At 40.2% G+C, this 16,813-nt stretch overlaps 1 long non-coding RNA gene across 1 annotated transcript in view; it reads right to left on the reverse strand.

Moving 5' to 3' along the window:
- Positions 1 to 1,510: 1,510 nt before the first annotated feature.
- LOC141505375 (uncharacterized) overlaps positions 1,511 to 16,813 on the reverse strand; it is a 43,562-nt gene continuing 28,259 nt past the window's right edge. The window contains exons 2-3 of the long non-coding RNA XR_012473591.1: positions 6,790 to 6,859; positions 1,511 to 1,821 (exon numbers count right to left, since the gene is read on the reverse strand). This is a non-coding gene — a long non-coding RNA (uncharacterized LOC141505375). The remainder of the gene's footprint in view (positions 1,822 to 6,789; positions 6,860 to 16,813) is intronic.

Raw genomic sequence — 16,813 nt, forward strand, 5'->3', positions numbered from 1 at the left:
TGAGATAGTGAAATTATGGTAATCAAATAAGAAAATATATAAAAAGCACTTAAATAAATGAGCTTTATTATCATTCCTCTCCACCCCCCACCCCAACACCACCACCAAGCTACCCTGCTCACAAGGCCAACACTGTCTCCCTTTGCCTGCCTCCCTCTATCACAGTTAGACTGTGACCCCCCCCAATCTGCAGCTTCACCTCACCTCTACTACACAACTGAGCAAAGATAACAAACAAGCAAAGTATCTCTTTTCTTCTCTGATACTAGTTCTGTCTCACTGAGTCTCAACTGCTTTCCCCTCTTTCTCAGGTTCTCTCCCATTATCATACCTCTGAAGCTGTCATTTATGCCAACAGTCTAACATGCCCTCCCAACTCAGCCCTGAAGGTGGATGTAGGAAAAAACCAAGAAGGAGAAAAGAAAAATTCCTCTTACCTCAGTTCCCTCCTGCAATCACTAGCTTTTCCTTCCAAATACAGAAAAGGCCAACCAACATAGGTTCCTATGCCCTAAGCCTAGAATCTTTTTTTTTCTTGTCACAAAGTAAAAAGTTATTTCAGGAAAAATCATTTCAAAAATAAATCTGAAACCTGTCATTAGAATGCCCCTTATGCTTCACTGGACAGTGTGTGACTTTAGACCTTTAGACAAGGACAAATTCCTAATCCATTCTTTCATGGAATGCAGCTTTATCAAGGATCCTGGAGTCCAACTTAAACAATGTCTCTCCCCTTAGTTTGTTCCTGACTCTGTTTTACCCCATTCCCTCCATCTGTCATCCATTTCTCTTCTCTTCTTTCTCTGACTTTCCTCCTCCTTCCCTCTTCTTTCTACTCTAGTTAGCCTTTCTTCTCTACCCCCCTTCTTCTTTTCCTTCTTCTTCTGAATGAGTGAATGAATGAATGAAAAGGCATCTTTAAAGTGCCTGTTACATACCAAGCAACATGCCTACAAAAATAAAAGAGACATAGTCTCTGCTCTCAAGTGTCTCACACTTTAATATGAGCAGTCCCTGCATTAGAGTGAATGGCAAGGTCCAAGGGTGCTTAGAATGTAATAGCAGGTCATATGGCAGGCAACCACAGCAGATACTAGCTGGCATAGAGATAAGATAGATGCTAAGATCAGATGGTCATATACATCTGATGTGAATTATTTTCCCGAGAATAGGGAATGGGGCATGGATCTTAAGATCCAAGTGGAGAAGGGTACTCCCATCTCTTGTTCCACTGGGTCCTCAGGTGGCCAGATGTGGGGGAGATAGTCTGGTAGGCCCGGGGAGGGACAAAGGGAGAAAGATTCCCCTTGCTCACCTACTCCTGCTGGCACCCTGGGCTACCTCTATTCCTCCACCCCCCTTTCTCATTCTCACTCCCTCTTCTCCCTCTCTTCCCCTTCCCTCTACTTTATAATAATTGTTATTGTTGGTATTAATGACACATTTAAACAGACTCTTAAGATTTATAATGGGTTTTTGTAGGATTCACCTTCCCATCTTCCTTCATCTCCCTTCTTTCTCAACTTGTGTGGAGAATGGTCGGGTTGAGTCTATGAATGAAGACCAAAGAACATTTCTTCCTTGCAACTTCTGGGACTTCCATCTCAATTCAGCTGAGTTCTCTTTGGAGAAAATCAATTGACGAAGACTCTTCCACCAACACTGAAGGAAGGGAAGGAGCTTCCTCGGGAGGAAGAAACTCTAGATACTTGAAGACCAGTAGGTACAAGAGTGCAGGGAGGAAGATGAAAAAATGACGACAAGATGAACTTCTTGACTTTAGTTGTACCATGAGCTCTCCCAGGTACACTTCTGAATTGCCTAGAGAGAGAGAAATATAGGGGTTCCCAAGAAATAGAATAGAAAAACCAAAATCTTGAAATTCTCCAGGGAGAGGAAAAGGTAGGCTGGTATAGAAGCAAAAGAACACTGTGTAACCCTAGAAATTTTCCCTCTTTAGGCCTCAGTTTCCCCATTTATAAACAAGTTCTTGGATTAAATGAGGAGTTCTTAACCTGAGGTTCAAAAACCTCTAAAATGTCCAAAGAGATTTCGGGAGGTATGTGAACTCAAATTTTTAATATTTTGATAACTATTTCAATAAAATTGGTTCATATGTATATATAAATATACATTTAAAAGCACCATTCTGAGTTGGGTTCTGCAGGCTTTTGCAAGCTGCCAGAGAGATCTGGAATACAAAAATGGTTAAGAATCCCTGGCAGAAATGATCTCAGAAGTACCTTCCAGTTCCAAATCTGGGAGTCTATAGTACATTAACTAACTAATCTATTATCCTTCAGGGTAACAATGGCTCAGAGAGGTCTTTAAAAGAGCAGAGGGCCTTGTGGTACCTGTGATAAATGGTATTGTGCATAATTCATAGAATTGTCAGAGTTAGAAGGAAGGTAAAACATAGAATGGTGAAACTAGAAGGAACCTTTAAAAATAGTTCAATCCAACCTTTCCATTTCACAGATGAGGAACCTGAAACTCTCAGAGGAAAAGGAACCAAAGTTTGTGATCCAAAACTATCATCCAGCATTAGTATCTTTGTCACCAAATTTGCAGTCCAGTGCTCTTTCCAATACACCAAATATATTTATTTGAGGACCCTGGCACCCAGTTTGAAACATCCTTACCTTCCCCCCCCAAAAAAAATTATTTATATGTCTCTGTGCCCAGAACTCTTTCTGGAGCTCTACTGATACAAAACTCCTGGAAAATGGTCTGCATATACATTTCCCCCTTTCTCATTGTAAGTCTGTGATGGGGAAATGAAGGTATATGTAAATGCTCATTTGTGACAGGCAAATCTCAGAACAGGCTGGGAAGCAGCAGAACAATGGTTGAAAAAGCAAGGTTAAATCCTAGCAGAAGAGTGAGTGGCAAGAGAAATGAAGCTGGAAGACAAAGATGAGTCAGAAGGACAACTATAGAATGGGATTGTGAAGCATCAGTTTGAGGTTAAATGGCTAGAAGCCTAAAGAGATCATAGACTCATATGACATGTCATGGTTTGAAAGCATCTTTGAATATAGATTATGGAACACCAATCCCAAAAAAGTCCTCAGAACCTAGAACACCGAATGTTAGAACAGGAAGAAATCTTAGGTCGCGAGATATTTGACTCAGCAGTTTGGAGCAACCTTAAAATGTAGAATGTCGGGGCAGCTAGGTGGCGCAGTGGATAGAGCACCAGCCCTGGAGTCAGGAGTACCTGAATTCAAATCCATCCTCAGACACTTAATGATTACCTAGCTGTGTGGCCTTGGGCAAACCACTTAACCCCATTTGCCTTGCAAAAAACAAAAAAACAAAAAAATTTAGAATGTCAGAGTGGAAAAAAGAACTTTAGAAATTATCTAGTTCTGGAGGTTGCAAAAGGAAGTAGCAAAGGGAAGTTACCTGTTCAGGGTCAAAGAGTGAGTCAGTGACAGAGTTTGAAACTAAAACCTTGCTCTTTTACTTCCCAAGATAGGGAATCTTTCCACACTATGGACATAAAAACCTTGGGATCTATTTCCCCCTTCTATTCCTCTTGCCTCTTCTTTCTCACTTCTCTTTTCTTCTTCCCTTCTTCATCCTATCTTCCTCTCTCAATCAAGCAGTGAGTATTTATTGTCTACTACATTCCAGGTATCAGAACATACATCTGGGAGGAGGGTGACCAGGGTAGATATAAAATCTCCAACTTCTTATGTCCAAAGTGCTATAAAACTGTGCATATCCTCTGATTTAGTAATACCATTAGTAAGTATGTTTCCAAAGATATTAAGGGGGGGGGGTTATGAGGAAAGAACCTATTTGTACAATAATATATGTAGTAGCAATTCTTTTTTGTAGAGGCAAAGAATTGGACATTGAGGGGATGTCCATCTAGTAGGGAATGGCAGATCAAATTGTAGCATATGATTGTAATGAGAGACTACTTTGCAATGAGAAATAAAAGGGCAGGGGAAGGGGGAAAACTTGGAAAGATAACATTATACACAGTAACATTGTGTTTGTATCATCATATTGTATGGATGATGAATTGTGAATGGCCCAGCTATTCTCAGCAATACAATGATCCATAATTCCAAAGGACTTGTGTTGAAAAAATGCTACTTGCCTCCAAAGTAAACACTGATGATGGTATATGGTGTGTGAATGCAGATCAAAGCATACTATTTTTCACTTTATTTTTTTCATGTTTGTTTTTATGTGTCTTCTTTTACAACATGACTAATATGGAAATTAATTTTTCATGATATCACATGTATAACATATATCAATTTGCTTACTATATCAGGGAAGGGGAAGGGATGAAAAGAGAAAAATAATTTGGAACTCAAAATTTTAAAAAATGAATGCTAAAAAAATTGTTTTTTCCTGTAGTTGGGGAAAATAAATTATTCAAAAAACAAACAAAAAAACACTACCAAGTTCTTACCAAACTATGCCAGTCCTTTCTTCCTCCCCTTGAAAATCTGTCTACTCTAAGCCACTCCCCAGGGGCTGGAAGAGGCCAAAGCCAAGAGAAGATTGTAGGTGCTAAGCAATTTCTTATACCATGAAGTAGTAGGCAGTTTTGAGCTTTAGCCAGTTAAAATATTTGAAGAGCAGGAGGCAGTGTGTGACATGGCCTGGATGGCAGCCAAGAATTGCCCTAGTGGGTTGAGCCCTGCTGAGTTTAAAGAATCAGCAGAGACTTGACTAGCAATTTTGGCACCTGGGGCAAGCAACACAAAATGCAGTAGGGTGGCTCCTTTTTTAAACTTATTATCCTTTACGATTGATTAATCACTAGCTTCTAAAACTCAGTTGTTTCTATGCTTTTGAAAGAACAAAAATGTTATCAGGGCCCTGGAAATTTTGGTGCTCTTGGACAAAGTTTCAAAGTCTTCACCCTAGTTGTAACTTTGGAAATCAGAAGATCTTGGACAAAAGTTAGTAGCTGGAGGGAGCTCCATGACTTTCTTTGTAATCCTATGTAATTTATTCTGTACTTTCAAGATCATTTTTCTAAGACAGGGTTCAAAGGCTTTACCAGATTCCTAAAGATGTACATGACATTAAAAAAAAAAATTAAGAGCCCCTGTTCTAGGGCCTCTTCCTAGTTTGTTGTGTGAGCTCAGAAAAGTTATTCAACTGCTCCAGAGTGATAGGATGAGAATTCAAAGGACTGGTGGTAGTAAAGAAAGAACCTACTCTATGAGCCTTTTTGTAGGAGGGTGACAACAGTAATCTAACCTCAACAATATCATAGGTTAACCTCCTAGTGATCTCTCTGGACCTATTTACTTCATGTAAAATTATCAAAACAAAATACATTGTATCCAACCTGACAAAAGAGGAAGCTTCTCTTCTTCCTTTGGGTACTAAACTCACCCTCGTAGTTAACCATCCTCATTTCCTGATGAAGAAATCTGAGGAGTTGACATGTACAAAAAATCAGGTCTTAAAATGTAAAATTAAGTCTGAAACTCAAGACTTTGTACTACATTCCCCTTTCACCAAATGGATTTTTAAGCAATTATTTTTAAAATATTTTATTGATGCTTTTTGTCTTTATATTAGTTATTTCTGGAGGGAAAAACCTTGTCCTTCCCTTCTAGGCTGAACCTTCCCTTGTTCATTAAGGTATGGAGAATTCAACTTTTTCTCCTATTAGACCCCCACCTCTTTTATATTATCTCCTCTCCAGGATCTTCATTGGATTTTCAGTTACTCAAAGTTCTATTTCCCTTTAGTTATCTTTCCATTTACACAGCTGTAGCTGTAGTGTGTACAGTATACTGCTTTAAGCATAGTAAACCCTTAATAAAGATTTTGTTGTTGTTGTTCTCTTGTTCCTGTTCATTTCATTTTGCATCTTTTGGTACAAGTAAGAAATGGAAGCAGGGGAGGCAGCCTGCTCAAAAGCATGGAGATGGGAAATGGAACACCCTGTGTGAGTTCAGTTTGACTGAATTATAGAATATATGTCAGATTCAGCTGAGACAGTTAGTTTATCAATCAGCTGGTCAGAGACCCATATAACCAGACAGTCAATAACAGTCTATTTGGAAAAGCTAGGTAGATTTTCAGTGAGCCAGTCAGATAAATTAATGAATGAATAAAAAAATTATTAAGTACTTAACTATGTGTAGTTGGGTAAAATTGAGAAGCCAGACAAAAATCCCTATTCTCAAGGAACCCACAATCTAATGGAAGAAGAGAGTACATATAGGAGGTTTTAACTTGAGTCAGGTGGAAAGACTCCTCAGGGTGTGATGGCAATACAGATGGTAATGCATTTTCTTTAATGTCTTTTCCATTGATGCTACCCTATTTGTTTTCTGAAATTGAACTTTTTGATAGTGCCAAGGATTTTAGTGGTAAGAACTTTCTTTTTTCTTCATTAGCTGAAAGTATTGGAGTAAGGGATGGGGAGAGGCAGGGAGGGCCATGGTCCCTATAGATGCAATTGTCAGGTCCCATGCTGGACAACGGCTCTAGGGCCTGGGCTGAAAGCAGGACCTGTATTCTGAAGGGTTGGGGAAAGGGGAGGTAGCACTATTCCTGGGGTTCTTGAACAAAGGATTTAGGGCTATTTTCATGAGAATCAGGGAAGATGGTGGTGGAAGGGAGATAGAGAAGCCTGGCACCTACCTCCTCCTAGCTTGTCCTGAGGTCACCTTGCTGCTTGCCTATCCAACCTGTAGCAGTTGGCATTGATGGTAGAAGAGATGGTAATTCCCTTCTTTACAAGGGTTGCTTTTCTTAATGCAGGGAAATAGTGTTATGCTATATTCTTGGATTTACCTTTATGATTATGGCACTTGTGCTGGTGGTGGTGGCAGCCAGCATAGTGGAAGTCAATCAATGCATCAACCTGCATAAATAAGAAAGACAGGCAGTCAGTATGGCAGGATCAGTCATTTTCATCAGATCAAGGATTTCAAGTTTGAAAAATCCTCAGAGGTCATCAAATCCAATGATCTCCTTTTGGAGATGTAATTCAGGCCCTTGTCACTCCTCTCCCTATCACAATGGCCTATTAATGTGTTCCTTGCTTCTTGTTTCTTTTTCTCCAATCTTCCCTCCAAATAGATACAAAAGTAATATTCCTAAAGAACAGGTTTGATCATGTTACTTCTCCGCTCAATAAATTCCACTGACTCCCTGTCACTACCAACATCAAGTATGAACTCTGTCATTTGGCATTTAAAGCTCTTCATATTCTGGTTCCAACCCATCTTCTCAGCATTATTAGATTATTCATTTTCTCACACTCCGCACTGTCTTTGGACATATTTTATCTTCCATTTCCATGCCTTAGCATAGGTTCTCCCCCATCCCAGAAATGCTCTCCTTCCTCCACTCCACCTCTTAGAGTCCCTGTTATTATTAATGTTCAGTCATTCAGTCAAGCCCAACTCTTCATGACCCCATGGACTATATTGTGCATAGGATTTTCTTGGAAAAGATACTGGAGTGTTTTGCAATTCCTTTCTCCAAAGGATTAAAGCAAACAGAGATTGAATGATGCCCATGGTCACATAGCTAGCATCAGAAATCAAATTTGAAATTATATCTTCTTGACTCCAGGTCCAATGTTTGACTCATCGAGTCATCTAGATGGCTTCCAGCTACCTAAGAGTCCCTAAGCTTCTTCAAAACTCAACTCAAGGACAACTTTTCTCAATATACCCCTTCTATCAGATTCTTGTACCTTCCCCTAAAAAGTACTTTAATTTGCTTTTTTATATATTAACATATGTACATAATAGTTTTCTCCATAGATTACAAGCTCCTGTCCTCAAGGCCTTGAGCACTGCATAGAAAGTACTCCCACCTTCCTACAACTACATCCAGGTTGCCTTGGATTCCTGGGAAGAAGATCCTAACTCCTTGGTCCAGACTTCCTGCCTCTTCTAAAGGTATACCCTGGATGCCTTGCCCAATTATGAACCAATCAACTTATCAGCCACCCACCACTGCCTGACATCCAGGGAACACAATGCTCTGGGAATAGGCTGAGGAATAATGATAATAATCTACCTGAACTGAATCCTCATTGATAAACATACTTTCACCCCATCACACCTTCTCCATCCCAGTGTTTTTGCCCCAGCCCCAGCCAACATTCAAGCTCCTTTCTCCATCTATCAGTGCCCAAAATCTTAATTTAATTCCCCTTAACTTCTATCAGAATTCTACTCTAAAATTACCTACCCCTTCCACTGTGCTCTCTGGAATGCCTGTTTCATAGGTAACAAACTAGCTTTCATCTTAAACCTTTGTCTCTCTTAAGCCTTCCATCCTCTAGCTCTCACTGAGACCTGACTCTAACATTGTACTGCACCTTGTTCAAAAATGCTGTGGAGACTCAATTGTTAAATTTTCAGCAATAGTATTTATACTTCAGAGATCAGCAAACACTAAAAACTGGGGTTTGGTTTATTGTTTTGTTGATTGTCCAGAAATAAGAAAGTGATGGAGAAAATGGTAATAATGCCAATTAAACTTAAATGTGTATCATGGGGACATTTTTTGAGAACCTATCGTTCAACAGTTAGCAGCATGCTCCTGCCTACCTGCTTCCTTTCAAATGACACAGCTTCTCCAGACTCCCTCCCTTATACTAGTTGTTCTTTCATTCATTCCTTCCAATTCACATGGTCATGGCAGAGAAGTGAAATGATCCTTACTCCCCATTGCCACTTCCAGGTTCTTTCTCTATCACTGACTCAGCAACTTCTCCTCTGAGATTCATTCAATCTGTACCTATCACTCAGTCAAGATTCTGGTAGCTATTGTTTCCAGGACACTCTTCTTTCCTCAATACATTCAGCATGTGGCTCACAGCATTTCTCTCCTCCCTGATTTCTGCTCTTATAAGAGGAAACCATGCATACTGATGCTCCTTCCAATACCTTAACCTCCCAGGGTTTCAACTCACTCATTTCCTATGACTTATTTCTCCACTCCACTTCAACCACACACAGAAATCACTGTAGCCTTGTTCTTGCCATCACCCAGTAGCATTCCACTTCCATGTTCCTGAGCTCTGAAATTTGTTTTATCTGATCACAAGTTCTTTTCCATCCATCTCTCCATCCGCTTTGCAATCTTCAACTGGGCTCTCATTGTGGCAAAACAATATTTTTACACTTCTCTGATTCCAATCAACACAATAGCTTTTCCAAATCCTTCCATCCCTCTTCTAACCTCCTGTGGCATCTTTTCCCCTTCCAACTCAGTTAAGAACACTGCCTCAAATTTTATTGAAAAAAATGGAGGTCATCCAGAATTCCCTCTTCTCCCCTCCTCATCACATCACTTAACTGCTACTATGTCTTCAACCCATCTCACATAATGAGGTGGCCCTTCTCTTTGCCATGACCAATCTCTCTCAGTAAAGAGGATTCAATTCCATTCTGTCTTCTCCAGCAAATTACCTTCTCTAATATCCCCACTGTCACTAATCTTTGATCATTGTTTATCTACTGGTCATTTCTTTTACTTCCTACAAATACTCCCATGTTGACACTAATGCATTTTTGGTAGAGTTGTGAACTGATCTAACCGTTCTGGAAAGCAATTTGGAATTACACCTAAACTGTGCATATCCTTTGATCCAGTTGTACCATTACAATACCAGTAATAGATCTGTATCTTAAAGAGATCAAAAAAATGGGTAACAAAAAAACCCACATCATAGTTGCACTGTCTATGGGCTTCTAACATCAACACTGGGTGATGAACAAATACAATGAACTCACACATTTCAGCAGTATAATAATCAAAGACAATTCTAAAGGACTTTTAATAGAAAATATCTTCCATATCCATGGAGTTTGAATGTAGTTCAAAGGTTACTATCTTCAATTTTTAAAAAGATGTCTTAAGTATTATGTCTTTTTTTCTCTCTAATTTTTTTTCCATTTGGATTTGATTCTTCTTTCACAACATGATTAATATGGATCTATGTTTAGCATGGTTAAATAGCTTATATTAGATTGCTTTCTGTCAGGGGGTGGTAGGAAGGGAGAAAAATGTAAAACTCAAAACCTTGCAAAAAAAAAAGATTGTTAAAAGTACCATTGCAAGTGGTTGAAAAAATAAATAAAACATTTAACTGAAAAAAAACACGAATACCCCCATGTTTCCTCAATTCTCAAAAACTGATTCATCCATTTCCTCTGATATCACCCTACATTTGCTGTGACTAATATTTGAGAAGATTGAGGACAATCTATCTCTGCCTTGACTTCCCTTTCTTTCACCATCTTTTTAACTTTCTGCAATCTGGATTTTATTCTCATCATTGGACTGAAATTCAGTTACTAACTCTAATGGATGTTTCTCAATCTTCATCCTTCTTTGACTTCTATATAGCCTCTGACATTATAGATCACCCTCTTTCTCTCAATACTCTCTTCTCTCTAGTTTTTGTGATACTGGTTCCCCTCCCACCTCTCTGACCACTCCTTTGTTGGATCTTCATCTGAGGCATGCCTGCTAATGGTTGCTATGTCAAAGTCTCTATCCCAGGACTTCTCTTCTCTTTCTATATTATTTCATATAATGATCGTATCAGCTCCCATGAATTCAATTATCATCTCTATGCAAATAATTTATCCAAGAATAGCCTCTTTCCTGGATTCCAATCAGGTATCTCCAGCTTCCTATTTCAAATCTCAAGCTGGATGTACTGCATTTTAAGATTTGAAAGTATTCTCTTTTCCTCCCCAGTCCTCCCCCTTGCTATCTTCCTCATTACAATTAAGGACATCACCATCCTCACAGTCACCCAAGCTCACAGCCTAAATGTCATCCTTGACTTAGTATTTTCTTTGTCTCCCACCCCATATCCAACTTGTTGCCAAGGCCTGTCAATTCCACTTTCATAATATTTCTCATCTATGCTCCTTTCCTTCTTCTCTCACTTCTACCATCCTGACGCATATCCCTTCACACCTGGACTATTTGTAATAGCTTGCTAGTTGGTCTCCCTGCCTCAAGTCTCTCCTGATTCCAGTCTATCTTCCATTTAACTACAAATTCATCTTCTTTTTTCCATTGGGAGGCAATCAGTGCTATGTGACTTGTCCAGGGTTACATAGCTAGTAAAGTGTCAAGTGTCTGAGGTCAAATTTGAACTCAGATCCTCCTGACTCAAGAAATAGTGCTCTATCTATTGCCTCTCTAATTAATCTTCCTAACAGCCAAATCTAACTATGTATCCTTCTTTTTCAATAAATTTCAGTGCTCCTTATTACCTCCAGAATCAAATAAAATAAATCAAATCAAATCAAAACCTTCAGTTTGCCTTTTTAAGCCCTTAATAAGCTGGTCTTTTCTACCTTTCCAGTATTCTTTCCTCACTCCCCTAATCATGCTGCCACACAGTGACACCGACCTCCTTACTGCTGCTTGAACAAGACCCTCCATCTCCTGACTGAATTTTCATCAGCTGCTTCCCTATCCTTGAATGCCTCCCTCCTTCATCTCCATCTATTGACTTCCCTAAATTCCTGCAGACCCCAGCTAAAAATTCTACTTTCAGCCAGAAGTCTTTCCCCACTGCCCTTAAGGTCAGTACCTTTCCACAAGGTTGTTTCCAACTTTTCCAGTCTGTATTTTGTTTATGTAGCTGTTGATCTGTTGTCTCTGCCATTAGATTGTGAGATCCTTGAGGGCAGGGACTGTTTTAGCCTTTCTTTGCAGCCCCAGAGTTTAGCATAGCAACTCACACAATAGGTGCTTATTGATTGACAGGTAGATTGAAGTACTGTGAATTCATCAAAGCCTTTTTGACAGAGTGGATGACCAATCGGTAAATTAATATCTGACTCAGTATGTCAGAGTTAGTTGGACTGTCAAATAATCAGTCTGTTAGTCAAAGTCAGTCATTCAGAGTAAGAGCTAGTCAATCAAGGTCAGAAAATCAGTCAACAATTAGGCAGAGAGTCAATCGGTGTCAGTCAGTGTCAGTGCACCATAGAATCCAACAAAGTCTGTTCTAGTCATTTAGAAAGCCAGACAGAAAGATGGGCAGTCAGAACCAATCAGCCAGCCAGCACCCTGCCCACACAGCCACTGTGCCTACTGCAGATTTCCAGTGGTTAAGCTGGAAGACTAATAACCATTTCCCTGGGTCATTGTTAATTGAGCTCCCTGGGGGTGTAGAGCTCAACAGACAGTTGAGTGAATTCAGCTAAGCCAACAGTTTGGGTTGGGGGGGGTTCCTTAGGGAATGCCAGGCTGAAAACCCTACCTGCCCAGGTTGGGGGCTGGCACAAGCAGAATGCCCAGGGCCCTCTGCCTCTCCCTTTCTGGGTTGCCTTTCACATCTTCAGACATTCTTAGCTAGCATCTCTGGGGAAATAATCATAATAATAGTTCCATTTTCTCTAATGATTCATCTTTGACAAAGCCTCCTCACAACAGTCTTGAAAGAAACATTATCCTCAAATTACAGCTGAGGAAACTGAGCCCCAGAATAGAAAAAAATTAAAGGTCTTATATTTAATAAGTAGCAGAATAAAATTTGAACTCAGACCTGGCTCCTTGTCCAAGGTTCTTTCTATTACCAATGTTTCCAGTTTAAAAGGGAGGCCTAATATGTTAAGGTCTATCAGAGATGATTTTATCCAAGGTCACAAGTTGAGGCAAGGTCTCCTGATTCCTCACATAGGAGCTTCACATAGGAGGTGGTACCTGAATTAAGTTTTAAAGAAAGCTAAAGAAGTAAAGAGCAAGTGCGCAAGTGCCTTCCAAGTATGGAGGGCAGCCTGGGGTTAGGGCACAGAAAAGAAATATTTATGAGAGAAGGAATGAGTAGTTAGAAGATGTGGATGACTCAGAGGAGACCCTCACTTCCACAAATGTCACTAAGAGTACAAGACTCTATGGGGTTATCTCCTTATGCTTTAGGTACATATTCAGAAATTCAATCTTGGCATTTCATGAGTATCAATATGACAAAGTGGAAAGAGGGGACCTGGAGTCAAGAGATTTGGTTCAGATCCTAACTCCTACTTACTGGGTGACTTTGGACAAGTCATTTAATCTCTGAACTTCAGGTTCCTCGTCTGCAAAATTGAATGCTATTACTTGTATTTCCTAGCTCAGAGAGTTGTTAAAAGCAGTGTTTTGCAAACCTTAGAGCATTACAGAAATGGAAATCATCTTGATGATGAAAATGATAGTATGGGTCTGTTGTGAATATGAGTGTGTTGTGGATATTCAATCTCACTCTGTGTGGGAAATGAAGATTAGGGTGATGGAAAGATGATAGATGTTGTTGTTTTGTCATTTGTTTTCGAAGAGGATCAATGACATCCCAGGGTGATGCCTTGACTTGCAAGTGAATTGGATTTAAGTGAAGTTGAGTAACGTATAGTCATCAGCTTCATTCTCTCTTCAGAATCACTGAGGATCAGTAGTGGGGAATAAGACAAAACAATGAACTGCAATACAGTGGACGACCTTGGCATCTTTGATGTTTGATCAGACTCTAAGTATTCGCAGTGCCTACTTCAGCCACCTACATGGACATTGGAACAAATTGTTCTCATCCACCCATTCTGCTGGGGGACATCTTCCCATGCTTGGGATAGACATTCCTCTCACTCACCAACAGGTTTGAGGTCTGTTGGTTACCCTCAAACTGGTTTAATCTTTCTGCCAAAAAGTTTTGCCTGCACATATTCCAGTTTCTTGGAGCCACAGGTGAGCGTTACCTGGAAGGTTAACACCAAAGGTGGATAAACAGGTCCAAAAAAGGGCTCAGCAAAACTTACCAGAGATGCTGGTCCTCTTGAATACCTCATATGGATGGATAGAGGAGCAAGGGGAGACAGAGACAGAGAGAGAGAGAACATTTATAAAGTGCTCAGTAAGCCAGTCACTGTTCTAAATACTCATAATACAAATATAAGAAGGCAAGAGAGTACCTGACCTCAAGGAGCTTACATTCTAATGGGGCAAGACACACATAAAAAGGATATAGAAAGGCAGAAGGGGGGTAAGGGTGCAGAAATGGAAGAAGGCTCCAGTATGGTTTCTAAGAGGCTAAAATGTGAGGCAAGAGAAGGCAGAAGCTCACCTTTTAGATCCCAGGGTAATTTCAAAGACAGAGTCCAAAGTTCCAGAGTATAGGAGATAAGGATGATGGTCAGTACAACTTTTGGAGGCAGCCAAGAAATGAGGCAGTTGTCATAGAGATGGCATCATCAGCCTCCTAGAAACATTCTTGATCCTGGCTGGGTCAAGAAGGATTACCCAATGTGTTCCTTCTCCCAACCTATGTCTACCATGCTGATCCATAGCAATGTTTTCTTATTAATAATAATAAAAATTAACTCTTAAATAGCACTTTCAGATCTACAGAGTTCTTTGTACATCTTATCTTACTTTACCTTCACAAAGACTACCCTGTGAGGAAGATTTTGTAGATATTATTTCTGCTTTATAGATGAGGAAACTGGAGTTCAAAGTAATTGTGACTTATCCAAGACTATAGAGCTAGTTGGCTAATGGTTCTTATCCTTTGCTAACAAAGAAGACCAAAATGACATCACTATGTTAGAGACAAGGTATAGTGTGTCCCACTGTGGCTTATCAGACCAATTGAAACTCGGAATGCTCTAACACAGGTTAGTCACAAATAGTCCATGTGAATACTTGGGTGAGTCTCTAAATTTGAACATCTCACATTTCCTATGAGCGTCTTCAATTTTTCTTTGCTCATAGAGCGCAGCACCCTCTCTGATAAGGGTACACCATCCTGTGTCAGTGTCTCAAATGCTGCACAATCAATTCCAAAGTTCTTAAGAGATCTTGAGAGTGTCTCTGTATTGCTTTTTCTGAGTTCTCCATAAAACAGTCTTTTTGGCAAGTGTACATCTGGCATTTGGATAATGTGGCCAGCCCACCTTAGTTGCACTCTCTGTAGTAATGTTTAAATGCTTGACAATTTAACTCTAGAAAGGTTCTTGGTGTCCATGGTGGATTCAAATTCAGGCCTCTCCTGACTCCAAGACTGGCATTCTTTTTTTTTTTGGTTTGTTTTTTTTTTTTTTGCAAGGCAAATGGGGTTAAGTGGCTTGCCCAAGGCCATACAGTTAGGTAATTAAGTGTCTGAGGTCAAATTTGAACTCAGGTCCTCCTGAATGAAGGGCTGGTGCTCTATCTACTGCACCACCTAGTCACGCTGGCATTCTTTATACTATTACACAACTGCTTTTCTTTCCTCTGCTCTCATCCCAGTAGAACCCAGGTCATTCTATTGCCTCTTAGAAGTACAGTATAATGGAAACCTCCCTAGTCAGAAACCAGACAACTTGGATTCAAGTCTTAGTACTGCTGTTGGTTTACTACACAAGCTCAAACAAAAAACTCTCCCTATGTCTCAGTTTCCCCATCTATAAAATGAAAGAGTCTCTAGAGTCCATTCCATCCCTGATAGTCTATGCTCCCATAGAGCAACTGGTGACTGAGGTCCCTAAAACTTACACTGACCCTCTGTCTAAATATGCTCCTTTCTCCCTGGAGTAGAGGGTAGGAGGGTTGAGAACAGAGAGAATAGCCCATATTGGAAGACTTGGGAGGGGAAGGGGATAGGGAAAATTGACCTGGACTCCCCACTCAGGGCTATATCTAATAATTTGGTATCTCTCTGATCAGTGAAGCCAAGGCAAGCTCTCTGCACACATAGATCTCCAGCTACTGCTAGGTCAGGCAAAGATACTTCTTTCTGACGTTAGTTCTCTGGCCCCAAGGGAATGCTTGCCTAAAGGCAAGGCATTGGGCTTTGGGGCCTCAGAAGAGCTCTTCTCCTGGGAGTTTGCACTTCCTGAGCCCTTGGCTTCTGTGAGCTCAGAGGTAGAAGAGGGCAGAACGGCAAGGTTGTGATCCCACCTTAATCATGGTGTAGACAGCAAATCTAATATTTGGACAAGCTTTTCTGCACTGCCTACTGTCCAGGTTGCCAAGGACTCAGACAGATGGGCCTGTTCATGCCAGAGAGGAAGGAATGCATTGGTGACCTGGGGCAGAAGACTATTAACTCTTTCAATACTGCAGGAGGCCAAGAATCAAAAATATCAGAACTAGAAAAGTCCTTAGAACAGAATAAGAAAACATCAAGACTGGAAGGGACCTTAGAATGTAGAATATTTGAACTGAAAAAAGGGCCCTAAAAATTTTGTTGTTCAGTCATTTTCAGCCAAATTTCAGACAAGTGTTTGTTTGAGGTTTTCTTGGCAAACATGCAATTTCCTTCTCCAGCTCACTTTACAGATGGGGAACCTGAGGCAAACAGGGATAAGTGACTTGCCCAGGGTCACACAACTTGTAGCTGTCAGAAGACCAGATCTGAATTCAGAAAGATGAATTTTCCCTTAGCACAAAGAATGTTAGAAATTGAAGAGATTTTAGAACAGAGAATATTTAGAACACAATATAGAATACAAGAGCTGTTGTTTTACAACACAGAATGTCAATATAGAAGAAAAACCTTCAAAAATAGGCCACCTCCATGTCTAGAACACAAGTTCCTTTTGGTTCTAACATGCCACATTCTAAGATCTTTTTGAGCCTTAGATGTCTGATAACTCTGATAGTACTTGCTAGCAGGCCCTGGACACTGGGCTAAGCAACATGTGTTTCTGGATAATGCCTCCTCTTCCTCCCCTGACCACCACTTTCCCAGGATAAATCAACCAAGTCAGTCAACATACTTCAACAAAAAAGAAACAAGTTCATCTTTTGACACTACAGAGCGGGTCTCTCCAGAGGCACCAGGGACAGATCGGAGGGGAGCAAAGGGAATAGG

Source organism: Macrotis lagotis, chromosome 1 (assembly GCF_037893015.1).
Source record: "Macrotis lagotis isolate mMagLag1 chromosome 1, bilby.v1.9.chrom.fasta, whole genome shotgun sequence".
Taxonomy (NCBI): Eukaryota; Metazoa; Chordata; class Mammalia; order Peramelemorphia; family Peramelidae; genus Macrotis; species Macrotis lagotis.